This window comes from Vidua chalybeata, chromosome 11 (genome assembly GCF_026979565.1).
Source record: "Vidua chalybeata isolate OUT-0048 chromosome 11, bVidCha1 merged haplotype, whole genome shotgun sequence".
In the NCBI taxonomy this organism is placed as follows: domain Eukaryota; kingdom Metazoa; phylum Chordata; class Aves; order Passeriformes; family Viduidae; genus Vidua; species Vidua chalybeata.
This window is the reverse complement of record NC_071540.1, coordinates 11,088,172-11,106,663: the sequence shown is the minus strand read 5'-3', so window position 1 is coordinate 11,106,663 and position 18,492 is coordinate 11,088,172. Positions and strand designations below refer to the sequence as shown.

The 18,492-nt window shown below is 37.5% G+C and overlaps 1 long non-coding RNA gene across 1 annotated transcript; it reads left to right on the top strand.

Annotated features, from left to right (window-relative positions):
* The first annotated feature begins 11,136 nt into the window (after positions 1–11,136).
* Positions 11,137–18,286, top strand: LOC128793584 (uncharacterized). Its single transcript, XR_008432836.1, has 3 exons — positions 11,137–11,348; positions 14,843–14,909; positions 18,204–18,286. It is a non-coding gene; the product is annotated as an uncharacterized LOC128793584 (long non-coding RNA).
* Positions 18,287–18,492: the final 206 nt, after the last annotated feature.

Below are 18,492 nucleotides of genomic sequence, written 5' to 3'. Positions count from 1 at the left end.
TCAGACTATTTTGTTGAGGCTACTTCATTTGTGTACCACAGCAAGTTGATTTTCATGGGGATTTTGTGACTGTGCACATAAATCTTTATGTAATTCTGCCTTATGGAGACTTACTTCCACGATTTAGGTGAGAAGGACATGTGATTTCACATGCTTAATACACCTCTTGGATTTTTGAATAGCACTAAACACAGAAGATGGAAAAATATGCTAATGCTCATACAACAGACCACAAAGATGCTCTATTTCCTTTTGTTTTGCACTATATTCTGGGTTCTGGTATTTATTATAAACAACAAGACAGTGAAATGTGCACATTTATAATAAAGTATAGAGCAAAAAACATAAACCCCAAATATGCAGATCCCTCAGTCAGGGAAAGCCACATTGTGAAGAATCATCATAGATAAATCTACAGGAATATTGTTGTTTGAATTAAGGTAATTTAATGGCCCACTTAAATATTTTTCCTGTTTATGAAGCTTTCTTTTTCAGATGCTTTCTTCCTATTGGTTTCACATCAAGTAAGCATTTTTTTTTACCCAGAATGTTGTGTTATTTTTATTTTAATAGTACATCTTTGGGGCACATTTGCTTTCCTATGTTGATTTAATATAGGAGCTAAGCTCTCAATTAAAAGCAAATTATTAGGATTTGCAGTTAATCCAGAAGTGAAGCAGAACACTAGCAGAATTTTCCTGTGAGTTAGGCTATATATTTATAGTGAAGAAGCAACTCCTCTCTTCTTGTTAAAATGCATATTGAAAGTAGCCTGTTATTGCCATTTATCATTTGGTGGAGATTATTTTCACATTTGTACTTATAATTGTTCCTAGCTATGTGCAATACAGGTTTTCTGTATGTATTCTGTGTGGGAAAAGGTGAGTTTGTGTGTGGAAGAACAGCTGAAGTACATCAGGGCCTACGTATCTTTAATTCTGCATTTCACAAAATACATATATTTGACCTATTCATTACCCACATTTTCTCTACTGTCTTTTCAAAAGTAGAGATGTATAAAATAATTTAACTTTCTGCTGGTTCATTTATCTTCTGTTTTCTGAGGAGAGGAAAAAATAGATAAATAAACAGAAATGCTTTACATAAAGAAGCCCTCTGAAAAGCAAAGTAGATGCTATTTATGTAAAGTCCAGTCTCCTGGAGCTACGGTTTTGCTTACAAATGAGTCCAACACTGAATTTATACTGATTCAAATACCTGACCTTTCTAGTTTTGCAAGCTGCATTTTAAACCAAATATTAAGCTATGATTATAGTAGAAAGCATCAACTGAAAATTCCAGAAGTTAATAAATATTCAGATGCCCTGATTTTATGATCAACCAATTTTTTTTCCCCAATTACATATTTCTCCAAGAATTTGTATTGCCTTTGTGAAACTAGAAACTTTTCAGATATGTAAATCAATCTTAGTGTTACTGTGCAGTATTCTTTAAATTAAATTACAGTACAGATATCAGATTCTAGCAGTTCTTTTACTGCAATGAGATAATTTCTGGAGGCAAGACACCTGGCTGGGATAGAGTGGTGATTAATTTTATGTGTTTAGGGTGCAATCATCACTCAGAAAAAGGCTTAGGGTTTGGATGATGGATGACGGGTAAAGTGCAGGCTGATAGGACATGGCCCATGAATCTGTTCTACATCATCAGTTCCTTTGATCACTGGCAGAAGTTCAGAGATACTTCTTTGCATCTGTCCAAAATAAACAAGGCTACCATATACCTTTTGCAAGATCACTTTTAAATACAGGCTTATTTGTGGGGGAGAAAACACCTTTATTTTTTTCAACAATGGCTGAGGGAAATAAAAACAAACACTTTGTCTTGCATTTACATGCACTTTTACAGGCAGAAATACATTGAGTGTGTGTGCTTCCATGTCCATACACACACACACGTATATATATATATATTTTAATGAAAGATGATACCATAAAAGCAATTTTTTTCCCTTGCAAACTGATACCTATGTTGACACCACAGAGGGGATTCAGCATAGCTGCTGAAAAACAGCCTGTCATGAGAAGAAAGCCCTAAGTTACAGCAATGCTATGCAGCATTTCTTCATTAGTAATGGTGGTGTGACTACAAATTGTTGGGAATCTTTCTCACTAGTGATAGCAAAATGAACTTTGTAACCAAAATAATTTTGATTAATAATTCAGAAGAGTTAAAGGGTGAAGAGATAGAGAGGATTTTTGCCAACCTACCAAAAAAAAAAAAAATTGTATCTCAATTAACAAAACATAATTTGATAATTGGAAGCAAATGCTTCTTTATCATATGATTTCTACTTTTCTTTACCCAATGCTGTCCCCTGCAGGGTGTAAGAAATCAGATCACAGGAGTACTCAGAGACTAAAAAAATTTTTTTTTTTTTAATCCAGGAGTAAGAGAGGAATAGTTGAATTAACATCATGTTCTCTATCAGAATTCATTATCAAGCCAGCATGGTTTATGAAAAATCCTTTCAGAAGCTTGACTGGGTGCTGTAATGGGCATTCCTGGAAAATATTCTCTTATATCTCATGGCATATGTGCAAGACTTCTTTCCACAGGTGTTACGAATTCCTAGTGCTCATGTTGATATTCTGACTGTGGGTAGTAAGATGTTAAGCACTTCTTTTATATGTCTCATCAGCTGCACTTGGACAAGAAAATCAAACAGAACACATAAATTATAAAATACCTCTCAATGGACTTTTTTATCATTTTATGGAATGATAAGTAAAATGAGAAGTAAAGGGTATCCAAGACTGCTCTGTATATGTAAAAAATACTAAGTTACTACTCTGCTTAAAAGACAGGTGACCCTCATAAAAGAATTACAACTCATCTCAAAAAGGACGTAAAAAAAAAAGTAAAAGGAAGCATAAAGGTGGACAGCTGATTAGATTGAATTAATAAGATCATGTTTGTACCAGACAAAAACAAAACATGAAGCTTAAAAAAAAACCTCTGGGAGCATTTGTTATCACATAGAAATCATACTTACATGATTGTTGTCTCCCTACTCAGCTGGAAAACTGCTTTATCTGACTAAGTGCAAATACTGAAATGTTCATTAACTTTCTTGAAACACCTTGACTTGTCTTTATTGAGTTGCATTTCATCCATAGCCTTTGCACCTGGGGGCACACAATAAATTTTTCTTCACAAAGGGTTTCTCAAGAGTGGTATGACTGTTCCTGAACACATTGCATCATCTTCTATCATATTTACAAGCCTGGGGCCCAGGATGAAGAATTGTTTAGTATCTTCAAACCAAAGCTTGCCACGTAGCAGATCAAATTGTTGTTGCTCTGCCACTGAGCTGACTCAGTACTTGCTTGTTTGATTTAAGACACAGTTCCACTGTGAAAAGTTATTGTAAAAATGGTATTTTCTTCTGCAGCAGAACTCGTTCCTATGTGTATGAAGAATTATATGTGCTGACTCAAGTGACAAAACATAAGTATTTACTGCTTCTGGTGTTGCCAGCTCTGCAGAGCAAAGACAGAGGAGAGAAGGCAGGTTAGGGTCCATTTAATGTGTATCCATTTATGCTCCTTTCCAGGATTCTGTGTGTTTAGTCCTTGCAAATTCAGGGAGAACAACTGCATCCCAGAGCTGTTTACAGGACTATAATTTGGCCTCTACTGCTGGTGAGTAGCCATGGAAAGGAAGCATTTTGGTCTCAGATGGTGAGGAATGTGGAAACACCACAGACAAAAAAAAACCATAATAAAATTGTAATTTGAAACTGAGTAGATCAATACTTTATACTCTTCCATACCATATTTTAGATGTAGTGACCTGCAGAGTTTGTTTTGTGGCATTCTGGGTTTGAAAACTTTTCTCTTGGATTAAAATCATCTCTTGCTATTCAGATGTAGTGGGAAAATATTTCTGCTTTCTTCATTATTTACTACTTCTTTTAGAATAAAGCACAGTGTAAACTTTTTTGTATTATCCAGCTAGCTATCATACTTTTGGAGGTAATTTTTGCCTCAATATCGTGGTCTGAACTGCCCTTCAGTGACTCTGGTCTGTCCCCCACTGAGCCATTCTCAGGGTTGGTGAGGGCTTCCTCCTTTGGCTGCCTTACACAGTCAGTATGTGAAGTTATGAAGGGAGTTCATAAGGAATTACTGAGTTCATAAGGCTGAGTGTTGGTTTTAGCACGTTCACAGTGTCTGGCTTTATTGCTTTAGCTTGTCTAATCCAGGGAGAGAAGTTGTCTCTCTGTTTCAAAGTGACACTGAAGCTTGCATGAGAATGACTTGGACTTGTGTTCCATCAAAAAAGGAAGTGCTTAGAGCAAGCAAAGGAGAAAGGAGATTTTCTTGAATATTTCGCCTACCTAAAAGAGAATTCTTAGCCGTTGTCTTAAATGCCTGGTTTCTGGATGATCAGATTGCCAGCAATGTCTGCTGGTGTCTTTTGCAGTCTTTTGCTGTGAAATTGTCACCTTTTCAGAGCAGATTGTGGGGCTGTATTTTATGTCCAGTAGAACAGAATCAGTGGGAATATGGCAGCTTGCTTGATTAGTGCAATACCTTGCACTAGCTCTTTGAAGCAGTAAAATTTTAAATATAATTTATGGTTACTAAATTCTTAAAAATTGTTTTAACCAAAAGACAGTGGTTATCAACAAGCCATGCTGTGGTACTTGAAATAAACACTGGCCCCTCTGCTGAAATGTCTTAGCACTGGGAAAAGAAGGAGCAGCTTCTGTTGGCAGCTTTGGAATTTTCTGCCCAAGTATTCCAAAACGTTAACTTGTATTGGTCTCAGTTTATATCTGTTCTTCCCTTGGGAACTAGAACTAGGCTCTTCTTTAAGAGACTACAGTCTTAACTAATGGTGAAGCTGATAGCACTTACAACCTTTGGTATATTCTATTCAATTTTAAAGTAAATTCCTATAAATTAAAGCAAAGCCTCATTGTTATAGAGAGAAAAAAATGAGTAAGAGGCAACTACATGAAGATTATATATGAGTAAAGGTCCCAGCACCTCCTAGGTCCCAGCACTTTGAAGCTGACTAACTCTATGCAGTATAAGATTCCAAAAAAATCCTTGGGAAGGGGTGGGGTGGAAGTGCCCTTGACCTGTTGTAGAATAGAAACTGAAAAGTTTTAAGGCTTCTCTCTAACATGGGGCTGAACTACAAAATATCAGTTATTCTTTGAACTTGTCTTTTAAAAAACCCTTTAGGTATTGTAGCCTGAGCAACAAATATTTTATTGATTTGTGTGTGTGGATGGATTGTGCTTAAATACATTCAGTTAGTATTGCTTAGTAATTTTTTTCTGAAAATACAGCTATTCTTGTAAGCTCTTGAGTCTGGTTTAGCTCAATCAGTAGTTTATCAAAATCTTGTTATGCATTTCCATAAGAAGGAAGAATACTGCCAGCAAGAGCTGTGTGACTGCCAGCACTCACCATCTTGTTCTGTTGTGTAGCAATTGAAGTCACATCTGTAGGCTGTATTTGCTCCTGAAATGTATAACTCATAAGCCAAGATGGAGACTCGAGTGTAAATTCCCTTCCTGATGGTTAATAGCAGTTACATCCAAAGACCCCAAGGAGAATCCCTAATTCCACTAGAGTTTTACCTTCTTCTGGAAACCCTTTTGTTGTGAGCAGGCCTGGCTCAAGGGGATAATAGGAACTTGAAATACGAGTATATTTGAGAAATGCACGTATACGCTACAGACGCATAAGCTTGACAGTCTTTAGGAGCTGTCTGATAACTTTCTACAAAGCAGCTTGACCCCCTACTGTTATTTTTTTATATTTGTATTTACTTTATCACACAGAAAACCAATCATGTTACTCTGTCATACCAGTTATTTTATAAAAGTAGACAGAGGCATGTAGCAGCTCAGAAGAGCTTAGTCTCCTGAAAAGACACAGCACTTTCTTCCCTTGAGGTCTGAAGTTATTAAGGCAACAGAAATGCTTAGATTTTGTTCTTTTAAATCCAGGTAATAGAATAATAGAACATAATAATGGTAAAATATTCTTGAAAAGATCCAGTACCTAAATATGTCCTTGAAAATTATCATCATAATTTTATAACACCTACATTAAAAGTTCAACATCGTGTTACACAAGAGACTTGACTGGAAAGCACATATCCATTTAAATTGTTGCAAACTTACTCAGTCAATGCAATATAAAATTATCTTCCATGTTGTTGTTGGGATCATTCTACTGCATTTATTTGGATGTCAAAGTGACAGGCCATTAACCTAGGGGTAAGCTAATCATTTAAGGAACTTTTCTTGTTTTGTACAATGAAGAAGTATTCTTGAAAATACAACACAAACATAGATATCTGTGTCAGATGGTAATGGTCCATTTCTTTTAAATATGAAAATGTAATTTTAGCATTCAAACAGTCAAGATTGTGGTAATTTAAAATAAAACAAGAACAAGCGTCATTAAATGGTTGTGTTTCTGGACTTAGACTGATGCTTAACACATTGATCTTCTCCAATAGAAGCTTTCCATATTTCATCTTTTAGAATCTTTGACCTTTTCTTAACACCATTAAAAGATAAAATGTTAATCTACTGAAAAAAGATGCATGACCTTTTAAAAGTGAACTGTACCACTTTACAGTCTGCCATCATTAAAGAACTTTATGCTCAGGAGCCACGCATTATATGTATCATAGCATTATAATTGTTTATAATAATGTAATTGTTCAACCAAGAAGATATATACCACACATAACATAAATTAGAACTATGTGAACTTTGAAAACCCAATCAAAATAACATGTCAGATCAAGTCTTACTTTCAGTTTTAATCAGCTTCAACCTCAAATTTATTTTTTATTAATATGCTCCAATGCATGCCTAGAAGACACCATTTTAACAAAGAAGAAGAAAGGTACTTTGGGACAAATGAAAGCACATCACTGGCAAAGGAGGATGCTTATCTTCATTTGTTTAACATCACCTTTACTTCTTTTTTCAGTATAAAGAAATAACTGGAGCACAAATATTTTATATTTCATAAGGAATTTCAATAGTAAGGAAAATAATGAAAATGGACTTAACTTGTTTTTACTAAATCTGAATTATCTTAAAACATGACTTCTTAAAAGCGGTGGCCACAATTCAGAACAGTGCTGAAACCTGCTTTAAATCCAGTTCAGTATCAGATAGTAATTAGGTTTTAATATGGGCTAATTTGATTCCAAATTAAGAATTAAAAGAGAATGAAAAAAAACTGAATGCATTATATAGGCTCAGATAACCTAATCTTATCTTCTGGTAAGGTGTAAGTTTTAGATGAAGCCCATCAAATTGTTTTGAGGACATAGCTAAATAGTGTTGTGTCTACTCAATAACTACTTAACAGAGGATAATAGAAAGCTTCAGCATTTGAATATGATGTTCTGCTAGTACCTTTTATTATATAGGTAAAAAAGCCTTTCTACAGATGCAGGCTCTATTCTATTTTGACGTAAATTCTATACAAGTCCCTAAGTTGTTCCATTTTCCACCGTAAAACCAGTGAGCTTAGACTGGATAATTTGGGGTTGGAATATCCTCTATGCATGTTTTTCCAGTGGAATTTACTCCTTAAGGTAAGTGGCTGCATGCAAAATAGAGATGCAAGTGTTCTAATATAACATAAATTTAGGTCCCAGTATTAATATTCTTTGACTGTGTTAACTTATTTTGTTTAGCAATGTCATGGCAGTGGGGGTTCTTACACAGCTCTGATGCAATGGGTACATTTAAATTAGTACTTTAGGGCACAGAAGTGATTTTTGTTCCTTTGTGATTTTGCCTTGCACCTATACCTGAAGGCAGTGGTGTGTGCCCAAAGCTGTTTCTTACCTCATGAAACTGAAGCTGAAGTCATTTGCTGAATTACCATCTTGAGTAGTAATGAGGACACACAGTCCTGCAGGATTTAGCTTTTCACAAATGTATTGCATGCCTAGGAATGGAAACTGGCTTGAATTACATTGTTAGAAATTTGATCATCTGCATAGTAATGCAGAAAGTAAAGGAGAAATCACAGGCTTTGCAAGTTGAAAGACATTCACTTCCAGTGAAAAGTTTATCTTCTGTTTTCTGATTGCATTGATGCACTAGCCCTATCCATTAATGTATTATTCCTGTTAAATAAGCAGCACCCCATTTTGTGCAGGCCAAGCATTTCATCTTTGAAGTTAGTAGTCACTTTTTTTGTCATGCTCTTCCATTGTTTAGACCTGCTTCCCCGTCCCAGCCCCAGTTTATCACACCGCAAATTTCCTCTCTCGCATATTCTTCCCTCTAGGTCATTGATAGTGAAAGCAAGCAATATGTTTCCTGGTGTTCAACCATGTGGCACTTCAGTAGTCACATAACACACTAGATAAGGAGATGACAGTCTGTGCTGCTCTGAATAGCATATGTGCATGCCATCTGAAAGCCAGGAGCTCAAGGACATGGATACAGCCAACAGAGGGAGTCAATGGTAGCAGAGCACTGGCCATTCATCCCCTGCTATGGAGAGAAGAAAAATGGACAGCTTTGCATTAATGGTTAAAGGGAAGATTTCAGTCTGTTTCTCGTTAGTCCCTAGGCATCGTTTGGAGGCCATGTGCTCCTCTTCTTTCTAGCTGGAGGTTGCCTACGTGACACAAGTTTGGTCCCAGCTCAGCAGGAGGTGGTGCCCCATTAGCAAGTCAGCTGTTTTGATAAAAGTTTGGCACTTATAACAATTTTTATGTGTTCAGAGAAGATCTGATCTACAGTGTTTACCTTTTTATATGCCTATTAAGTATACCTATCAACTAACATAAAGAAGCTATAACTGCTATCTAGGTAGAATTACAAAACAAAGCCTAGTTTGTGGGGAATACCTGCTTGCTCCATCTTTTACAGTATAGTAATAATGTTTAACATCTCTTCTGCCTACTCATAACTAGGTACCCAACATAGCTAAAATTATGTAGATCTCATCAACCAAAGTGGCATTCCCTTCAGACTAAAAAAGTCCTAGATCTCAGTATTGGTGAATATAATAAGAGAAAGAGTCTTTTCTCTTTGACAGAAGCAAGCTGTCACAGTAATAGTGAAATGAGACACAGAAGAAAAAATTTTCAAAATATTCTTAGACACATTCAGGCAACATGTAAATAGAATAATAAATCTGGTAAGAAAGATCTGTCTATTTTTCTCACAAAAGGGCTAAGAAGTTGTTTGGGTTTTTTTTTTTTTTCCATTTTAAAGCATGAATTTCTTTTTCTTCCACCTGAAGTCTGCACAGTATTCCACAGAGCAGCTGTCCACAGCAAGAAACTCATCATTCACTCTCTGATCAGCACATACAGTAAGTGACATGAAACTCTGCTTAATTCTCTTGTGTCTTCATGAAATAATTTCTTCACCAACTAAAGAAATCTGCTGTTTACCATAATCTCAATTTAACACCTTCTCTCACTGTTCAAAAGTAACTGTCTGCATTTGAATGGGGTTTGCAAAGCAGAAGTAACTGCCAGGGAAAACGAAACAAGTCTTGTCTCTTCCTTGAAAGTTGAAAAAGGCTTTAGGTTTTTTTATCACAGTGACAGGTTACATGGTAAATAAAGTTTGAGATCTTTGCTTTGGCCATTTAATACAAGAATTGGTTCGAAGTGAACAAAGCTGAAGGGTGCAAAACTTGAACTAAGCCCAAGTTACACATTAAGTCGGTTGTTGGGAGACAAGCGGCACATGCCCACAGTAACCCTGCGGGGGCGGGTGCAGTGGGACAGGCTGCGGGCTGCTGCTCCTCACTTACAGAGGAAGCCCCTTCAAACTAATGGGCTTTCAGTTAACGAGCACTACGGAAAATAGGCCTTGGGAAACATTCCACTCCTTAGAAGCTAATTTGTTTGGTTTGTGTAAGGTAGAAAGCGGCTGGGAGGATCTCAGCATCATCAAAGCTGGAAAGGGTCCCACCTTGCCTCACATTACCATGCACAGCAGAGGATCGCTTAAAAAAGATTTCCTCATTCAAATTGGAATCAGATACAATATCTTTTAATCAGCAATCTAAACAAAGGCCCTGTTAGTATTGTGAGATTAGCTAGATTTCTACAGATTTGTTCTGAAGTTAATGAAATTGCATCCAAAGGAGACATGAGATATGAAATGTTCTGCAGGAGTTCAAAGCCTGCAACTGCAGCTGCACTCCCCAGCAGCCTGTGCAAGCCCTGCAAGCACTTACCTGGGAACCTGTCTGCAAGCACTTACCTGGGAACCTGTTCTTGAGGAAAACCTCTCCTGCAACTCTATTCCCCTGACTCATAAGGTTTGAGGAAATTCGCATTTCAAAATTTAGAAATACAGTGCACAATGGTTTCATGTCATAGCTGGATTGAACTAAGAAAAAGCATTGTGTTGGAGGGTAGGAACCTCTTTTTGTCTTTTGTGTTTATATCGCTCTGTTGATTTACTGCAGGTAAAAAAAATGGTAATGTAAAATCCTTGTGTAATTTTTCTGGAACAGGATGAGTTTTCACATGATGTGAGTAGCATTGTACTCCTAACTACAAAATGCTTAGAGGAAACTAAACTAAGTTGAAGGAATTAATATTCCATCAAAGAGTCGGTACTTGCCTCAATAAGATATTTTTAGCATTTTTGGATTTTGATATATGTGTCTTTTTTTTTCCCAAGAGAACAGGAAAACTACTTCTCTTCTCACCACTTCTTTCATGTTAGGTTGTTTATGGCAGACCACTGCATTAGGTCATGTAGCATTTGATCCACTGGAAAATGAACAATGTTTTGAATCATCCATATGTTTCATTTGCTGCCTCTCTTTGGTCAGATGAATGTAATTGTCCTGCCAGTACCCAGGTATGAACCAGGGTTAAAAGCTTTCACATAAGCCAGGTATGTACCTAATCAGAATACTCTTGCTTACGGAGAGCTTTCGATGCTAGAAATAATGTTTTTAAAGCATATTGACATATGCATTAAATGAAAAGCACACATAGTATTGAAGTGCTCTATTTCCCTAGAAAAGGAAGTGAATAAGTCTTAATTTTCCTTCAGGGCAAAGCTTTAATAGAATTGCTTCTAGTTCATAGTCTTCCAGTTATTGTTTAAGCCCCATAAGATACTTAAGGCTTTGAGTGTGTATACCAAGAAAAGAAAAATATGAATTCATTCTCGAGGTCAGATTTGGAGCTAATAAAGTTATTCTGATTTCTATTATGTTTCTTACCCACCAGCATTACCCTCTTGCTATTATTTACCTGAACAGTTTTAGTGTTTTGGGTGCCTCGTATCTTACGGAAGTTGTGAAGGAAAATCAAAGGTCCAAGGAACATGGAAAAAGGTAATTAAATCATTGCAACAAAGAAAACAGAAAAAAAGAAAGGAAACAGAGGATACAAACAGAAGCTATCAAAGTGGTTCTCTGCCAATGTTTTTAGTGTTGTCATTTAGGCGTGAATATGTGGTTGAGTGATTTTCCTCAGTAATCTGCTTGTTTTGTTGGTTTTACAGTTTTTGGCAAGATGATTTCTGAATTTTTCTCAGATTCTCCCTGTTCCCTCCAAGATGGACGCAATTTATCATGTTGCCATTATCCATCCTCAGTGATTCAAAGACTTCTGTGTTTCTTAGCAAGACAGGCAGCTTCTCACATTATATGTACTTGGAATTAAATCTCATTTCTCCTCTCTCACGGCTACCAGGCATTACGTTTTAAAGTGAGATCTTCAGCAGCTGAAATTTCACTTCTGTAGTTCCCAGTACATATAAGTCACAATATCCCAGGGCCTGAGTGGAATCCCAGTCTCTCAGGATTATTTTACTATGTCATACAATGTGCAAAGACATGTCAAGCTGGGCAGAAGAGAGGAAAGCATGTAGCCATTTTAGCAGCTTCTGTCTCCTCCCTGACTGAATTGGAAATTAGTGTGAATTTTGTGATAAAATTATGTGTGGCACTTATAATTTGCAATGTGGTCAAATATATGTGTATAGTATGGGTGAATAAATAGAAAATTGATTGCACCATTAACTCTGCAAATCTTAGGAAGCTATCAAGTTTGTCAGATGTGTATGTTTATCTACAGTTGTCATCTGCTGCAAAACATCTGTATTTTAGAGGGTCAGACTTTTAGACAACCTGAGTGTACAACAGATACTACAGACTCTTTTTAGCTACCCAGTTTGAAAACAGAAGTGTATGGGCCTTTTTAAACCCGTTTGCAAATCTGTCCTTAAACAATATGGGTTTTTTTGGTGGCTAAAATGAGTGTCAGTGTTTTTTTCCATTTGTTCTTGTGTTTAAGAATTCAGTGAAAGGTACAATTTTCTGCAGTGCCTTTGCTTATTATATGACTACACTTTAGATAAATTGTGGTAGTGTTTGGGCTCCATATTTGATTTCCAAGTTTTGAGCATGAGGTTATACTCATCCACAGCTTGTAAGAAGAGCCAGACCGACGGCAGAGGGGTTGATGTCCTTTGTGGAGTAGGTAGAGCCTGTTGCCTTTTTACCTTGCCAATGCACTTCAGTCTCAACATGCTTCCAACGTGGAGAATCCCAGTTTGTTTTCCTCATCCGCCTGTCCTTAAATTCTGGGCTGGCTGGGCAGGGCAGTCTGAGTTACCGTTAGTTCTAGCTGTGGATTGAGTGGGCAAAACCTGCAAAATAAAAAAGTAACTCATTGATGTAGACAAATAAAATTTTGTCTTGGGCACTTGCAAGGTCCAATGAATCTCCTGCTAACAAACCTGCCTCATTTTCAGCTTCATTGAAAAATGCAGTGTAATCAGGCTTTAATCAGGAGAATGAGACATGGTGCATATTTCCAGGTCTAAAATGAAAATCTATTTTTTAAAAAAGAAAATTAAATGCTATTTCAATTTTCTTCTGCTGACCGTGTAGGACTGTACTGAGCTCCTGCCACCTACCAGCATGCTCGCCAGGCAGTCTGTACAAATATTATCATTACTTAAATAGAGTCTGAATCATTACCTTGTGTTTTCACTTTGTAGTGAAGTGATTTAAATATAGTTTTTTTATGTTGGGATCCTTTGACAAATGCATAAATAGTTAGCGCATTGTTAGCAACAGTGAAAAGGAAATGGATGCCTGGCAGGAGGAAGGGCAAATAATTTTCTCATGCTTGCTGTGCTCTTTCTGTAGTGTAAATCAACTCTTCTCCTCTGAAAGTAAAAACTTATTCCAAGATGTCAACAAAAGTAAAGTAATTAGGAAAGGAAATGTAATTCCTCTCTGCTGCTCCTTCCTCACACACATTAGTAAATGAAAGCTATTTAAAGATACAACCTGGCATAGACTAATTGGAGATGAGTCATTTGGGACCTGATCCTGGAAATGCTTACTCAAATGAGTAGCCCTTTGATTGTTTGCCTGGGTCAGTGTGGAGTGTGTGTGCATGCTGCAGGATCAGGGAAGAGAGGGGTCAGTCCTGCAGGCTCCTGGGCTCTCCTGAACCAAAGGCTCTTGAGCTGGCCAGCTCCAGTGGGAAGATGCCTGTGCTTGGAGTTAACTGTTCTATTGGATCACAGCCAGTTTGGTCAGTGTCTCCCAGGACTAAACCCTGGATGTTTAACTTGAATAGAATAGGAATATTATTTGATTAATTAATCTCATTTGGAATAAAAGAAACAACTAGAAAACTGAAACACACCACAAAACTTTCCCACATCCACTTCTGCTTCTGGTTCATGTCTGTCATAAAATTAACTACTGTAATATGCTTTTTCCACAATTTAGTTCTCAAATACTTGGCTGCAAAGGAAGCTGTAAAGCTCAAAGGCGTATTTTTTCTTAGTGTTAGCAATTAATATGCCACTAGTCTTTGCATAAATAAGTTGTCTATTTTAAAGCAGCTCAAATGGGCTATTTCATTTTATATGACTGTTAATTAAGATGTTGATTAGCCCTGCTATTGAAGCATTGAAACCCTTTCTAAAAGAAATGGCCACTGTTTCAGTTTTGTTTTAATTAGTTGGACTTTGAGGTTATTTACTACGGTGCCAGCTATCAAAGTAAAGCTATTTAATTTGATGTTCAGTCCGAGGCAGGTAGCACACAGAATTCCACATTTGCCTGTAACCACTGCCATTAACAGCAGTATGATTTAAGGTCATTTAAGAGTCATCAACCTCACAGATGGTAAAATGCGAAGTATCTAAAAGGGAAAATAACAATTGTTGTCTTGTCAAATAAAATCCGAACATTGTATTTTTCGTGAACACCCACTAGCTTCCAGCAATTTTATACAGAATGTGTTTCCCTTTGGGCGGAGAGTGTTAGGTCTTCCCTTTTATGTATCCTTCCATTGAGACATGCTAACCCCCTCGGGAGGTGAAACCCACCCAGATATTTGTGATTTTAAAACTTCATTTGCGTCACTTGCAAAAGAGATGGATCATTATTCTGGGATAAAATCACATCCTGCACAGTGAAAATAACAGGCAACATTTGACCTGAAAAGGGAAAGAGGAAAAAAAAAAAACCAACAACTTTAAAGTGTTAAAAGAAACAGACAGTGTTAAAGCTGCTTCAGGAAACAAATTCTCCCGTAATGCAGTGTAATTACGATCTTTTCTAAGCTAAGTATAGTACCCTAGAGATTACTATAAGTAACTTATAATAGAATTTTTATTAGTGGTAGTAATTTTTTATGATAATTAGTGTAATCAGCAGCCAATAAAATCAGAAGATATATAGTTATCTCTTTTACACCAGAAAACTAATCTTCAGACAGCTGAAACATTAGAAAAATATATTATTTTATGATTGTTATGCACTTGTTATGTTCTTATTATTTGGTATTTTTTTAATAGCTCTTTCCATTTAATGGTGAAAAATGTGAGGCATACTCAAGAGCAAGTATAAAGCAGCCAGCTTAAGGTAAGCATCTGGCATTTCATTTCCTTGGCAATATTTATTCCACCTGATCTGAAACCTCATCCTTTCTGGAAGTTAGTGAGTTTTAAGTATTTCTTCTAGATAATGGGTGACCCTTGCACAAGCCCTGTCCTCACAGTGAGATTCCACCTTTTCTTATTGACTGGAGGGAGAGGCCTGGCTGTGCACATGGTCTGTGTATTTTTGGGACTCTCTTGTGCTGCTCCACAAAAAGAATGTTTTGACTGAATGGATTAGCTACTACTGCTAAACCAGAGGGTTTGCTGGAAATACAAAGAAAGAGAACAGTTCCAAATAAACCTAGGGAAGGACTAACTGCAATTTTCTGTTAGTGTTCTGAATCATACTTTCAGTTTTCAGTTTGCTTCTCTGTCAGAACCCTCCAGGCTGCGTGAAGGATGAGATGGAGCTCTCACATAGGCTGCCAAAGCTGGCATCATACATGCCTTGAATTTCTTAGGCTTGGACTTCAGTCAAGGCTGTTTGAAAGGACATGAAGGCTATGAAGAGAGACTGATGTCTTCCACTCAAGGAATGGCATAAATTCTCCTGGACCTTTTGGAAATTATTCCTGCAGAAGGAGGTCAGAGGACTGTTGCATTCTCCTAGGCTTTTTAGACTTGGTTTGTCCTAAATTGAGAAAGAGAAGGGGAAAAGTTATGGTCTCACTCCTTAGACTTGCTGAAATTCCTAGCAAAGTATTCCTAGCAACTGTACAGATATTCATAATCTGTGTTCATAATCTTCTATGTCTTGATGAGCTGTGACTCAGTGTTGCCAGTTGACATATTATCTCCAGCATGTGACTTAGTGTCTGTGGAGATGCATGAGGTAGAGCAGGCTCCACAGAAGTTTGTCCACATTCTGCAAATATAGGAGGACATCAATGCTTGCAGTTACCTGCAATCCATACCTGTGATCCGTATTTTGCGAGTTCTTCAGTGATCATTACTAATGCAGTGTATATTAATCTGGCTTATGTTAAAGTGTGTAGTTCACAGACTTCTTTAGACAGTCCATGAACACAAACAGGTTCATCTAAAGACAAAGACACTGGTTAGGTCCCTAATAAAGGTGTTCTAATGATGTTTCCTAGATGTGCTGTCAGTACATTTTGTGTGGAAATATGATAACTGGCTGTTAAATAAGCAGTTGTTTCCTTCACGTCCCAGAAACCCTCACTTTGTGATGAAAATGGCCAGTTTTCTTGCCTTGCCTCTGTTTTCCCCCACTGGTCTTTGCAAAGGTAGCACTCTACAGACTTTCAGCCTTCAGGTAGATTCCAGTGCTGCTCAGCCAGGAAGCACACAGGCTGTGAAAACAGCACCCTGGCAGTGGATAAAGCATCAAGTTACCATGCTGATTCTGCTGGATTCCTGTGTGCCAGCACTTAGAGACTGTTGACCGTGAGGTTTCTCTGACACTCTTGTGAACCCTCACAGGGACAGATGGATTTGCTCTTGAATGGCTCCATTCTTTTCTCTTTGTGAATAGAGCGGGCAATGGTTAATTTGCCCTGACTGCTGTCATGCACCACAGGCTTCTGCTTTGTCACCCCTCCTGCTGACCATGGCCTCAAGGGCAGGAGGTCTCATATTCTGAAAACGTGTGTACTTACTGTATGTGTCCAGCTTGTCTTTTGGGAGGAGGAGTGCTGTGGCTGAGCACAGATGGTGCTCTTCCCCTTGCTGTGCTTCAGCTTCAGACCTAAATAAGAGGTTTCCAGCAGGCTGGCTTGGTAGAAGCAACTGATGGGAGCTAGAGAAAGGAAAGTCCTGTTCCCCCTACACTGAGGGATCTTACCAAAAGCCATGGTAGCAAAAGTGATCACCCATGTGTTCTGCAATGTTTTGAATCCATGTAGGAGACGTTAAACAATTATTTATGGTTTTATTAATTTTTAAGCTGAATTACTGGAATGCGTTGTACCTGAGGCTGAAGGATATCTGAAAACTCGGATGACAAAGGTTTCTTTCTCATGTGGTCTCCTCAGAGTATGCCTTGCTTTCAGCCTGCTCTCAAAGTTCTCAAATTGTGCAACAGCTGCCTAAGCATTTCCAGGTACAAGTAAAAATGAAGTTTTCAGCCATCAGCCCAAATAGCACAGCCTTCCTTCTTCATTCTTCATCCCATTTCTGCTGATTGGGTCAACTAATGTCCTTCATTTGTTATTATTTACTTAAAGGTCTCTCTTCTTTTACTGCCTTCAAAAATCACTGTGTGTTCTTCCTCCATCTTGCTGACCTTTGAGTTACATAGCAGAACTGTTTTCCAGCATTAGTTTCTAAGGGTTGATAGGTCTGAAGGATTTTAGGCAAAGAGGGTTGTATTTTCAGTTTTAGAGTCTGTGAATACCTTATTAGCAGACACTGGATTGTGTAGTAATTTGTCTAGAGGTTAGAACAGATGCATAGCACCCTCCCAGATAAATAAAGCTTAATTTGTAATTTCCACCATAGGCAGATCAATCTGTGTAATTTAAGTGACTGAAGTTTTATAGTTGGTGTGCAAGGAAAATACCTTTTATTTAGAACAGCAGCAGTAAATTGACAGTGTAATTTGTTCTGTGAAAATTGGTCACTGTATTCAATTGTGCATAAAAACTCACAGTCTTTTGAACAGCACCCACAAGTTGTACCCTTAAAATAGAAGTAATTTTAAAAAATCCAAACATTCAGATCTTTGAAGACACTCCTTTCTATGACTGGTGTTAAACTTCAGGTGTTGTTTTCCTTGCTTTTCAAGGAATTTGGCATGTGCCACAACATCACATCTGGTAAAGGATTAACTGAAAAATTGCTCGTTTCTAAATTTAAATCTTAATTTTTCCAGTTAAAATGTGTATCCTGTGGCTCATGTTGTTCATCCATTCTACCACCAGATAGGTAAAAAATCACGCTGCTTGCCTCTCAAGATGAATATCAGACAAATTCACTGTGCAATGTACACCACTACCTAGAAACTGTAACACAAGTGATAAATACCAGAAAGTTGGCAGCGAGGGGAGGCTCTTCAAAGAAAATGTATACTAAAAAGATGTAAGATTAGTGACATCATTGTAAAAAATGTGAAATCTCTATCCCCTCTGGAAATACACTGGTAAGCAGACCCTGAGGAGAAGAAAAAATCTGCAGCCTAAAGCAGAGTCTGTGGCCTCAGCCAAGAAATCCAGGTCACATCTGACACCTATTGAAATCCACACTCATGAATCCAGTGGACTTTAGGTTGGATTCCTAATCACCATAAAAATGGTTTAATTCAATGTGTCATCTCCAGGGAAGGGTGAGAAGACATCTGAGATGGAAACAGAGACAAATGACTCTTCCCTTGAGGTAACATCAGATACAGGAGAAGCTCCCCTGTGCTGCACTGGAGTCCAGCAGGTAATACCAGTTACCTTGGCCTCACTAGTAAATACCTGAAAGGTAATGCCCTTTTGATGACTATAATTTCAATGTTGAAAGTAACCAATATAAACCAGCATAAATTAATTGATCTCAGCATTATATTTGATCTAACTCAACTGTATTTTGATTTTTAAAGAGTTAAATGCAGTCAGAACTTC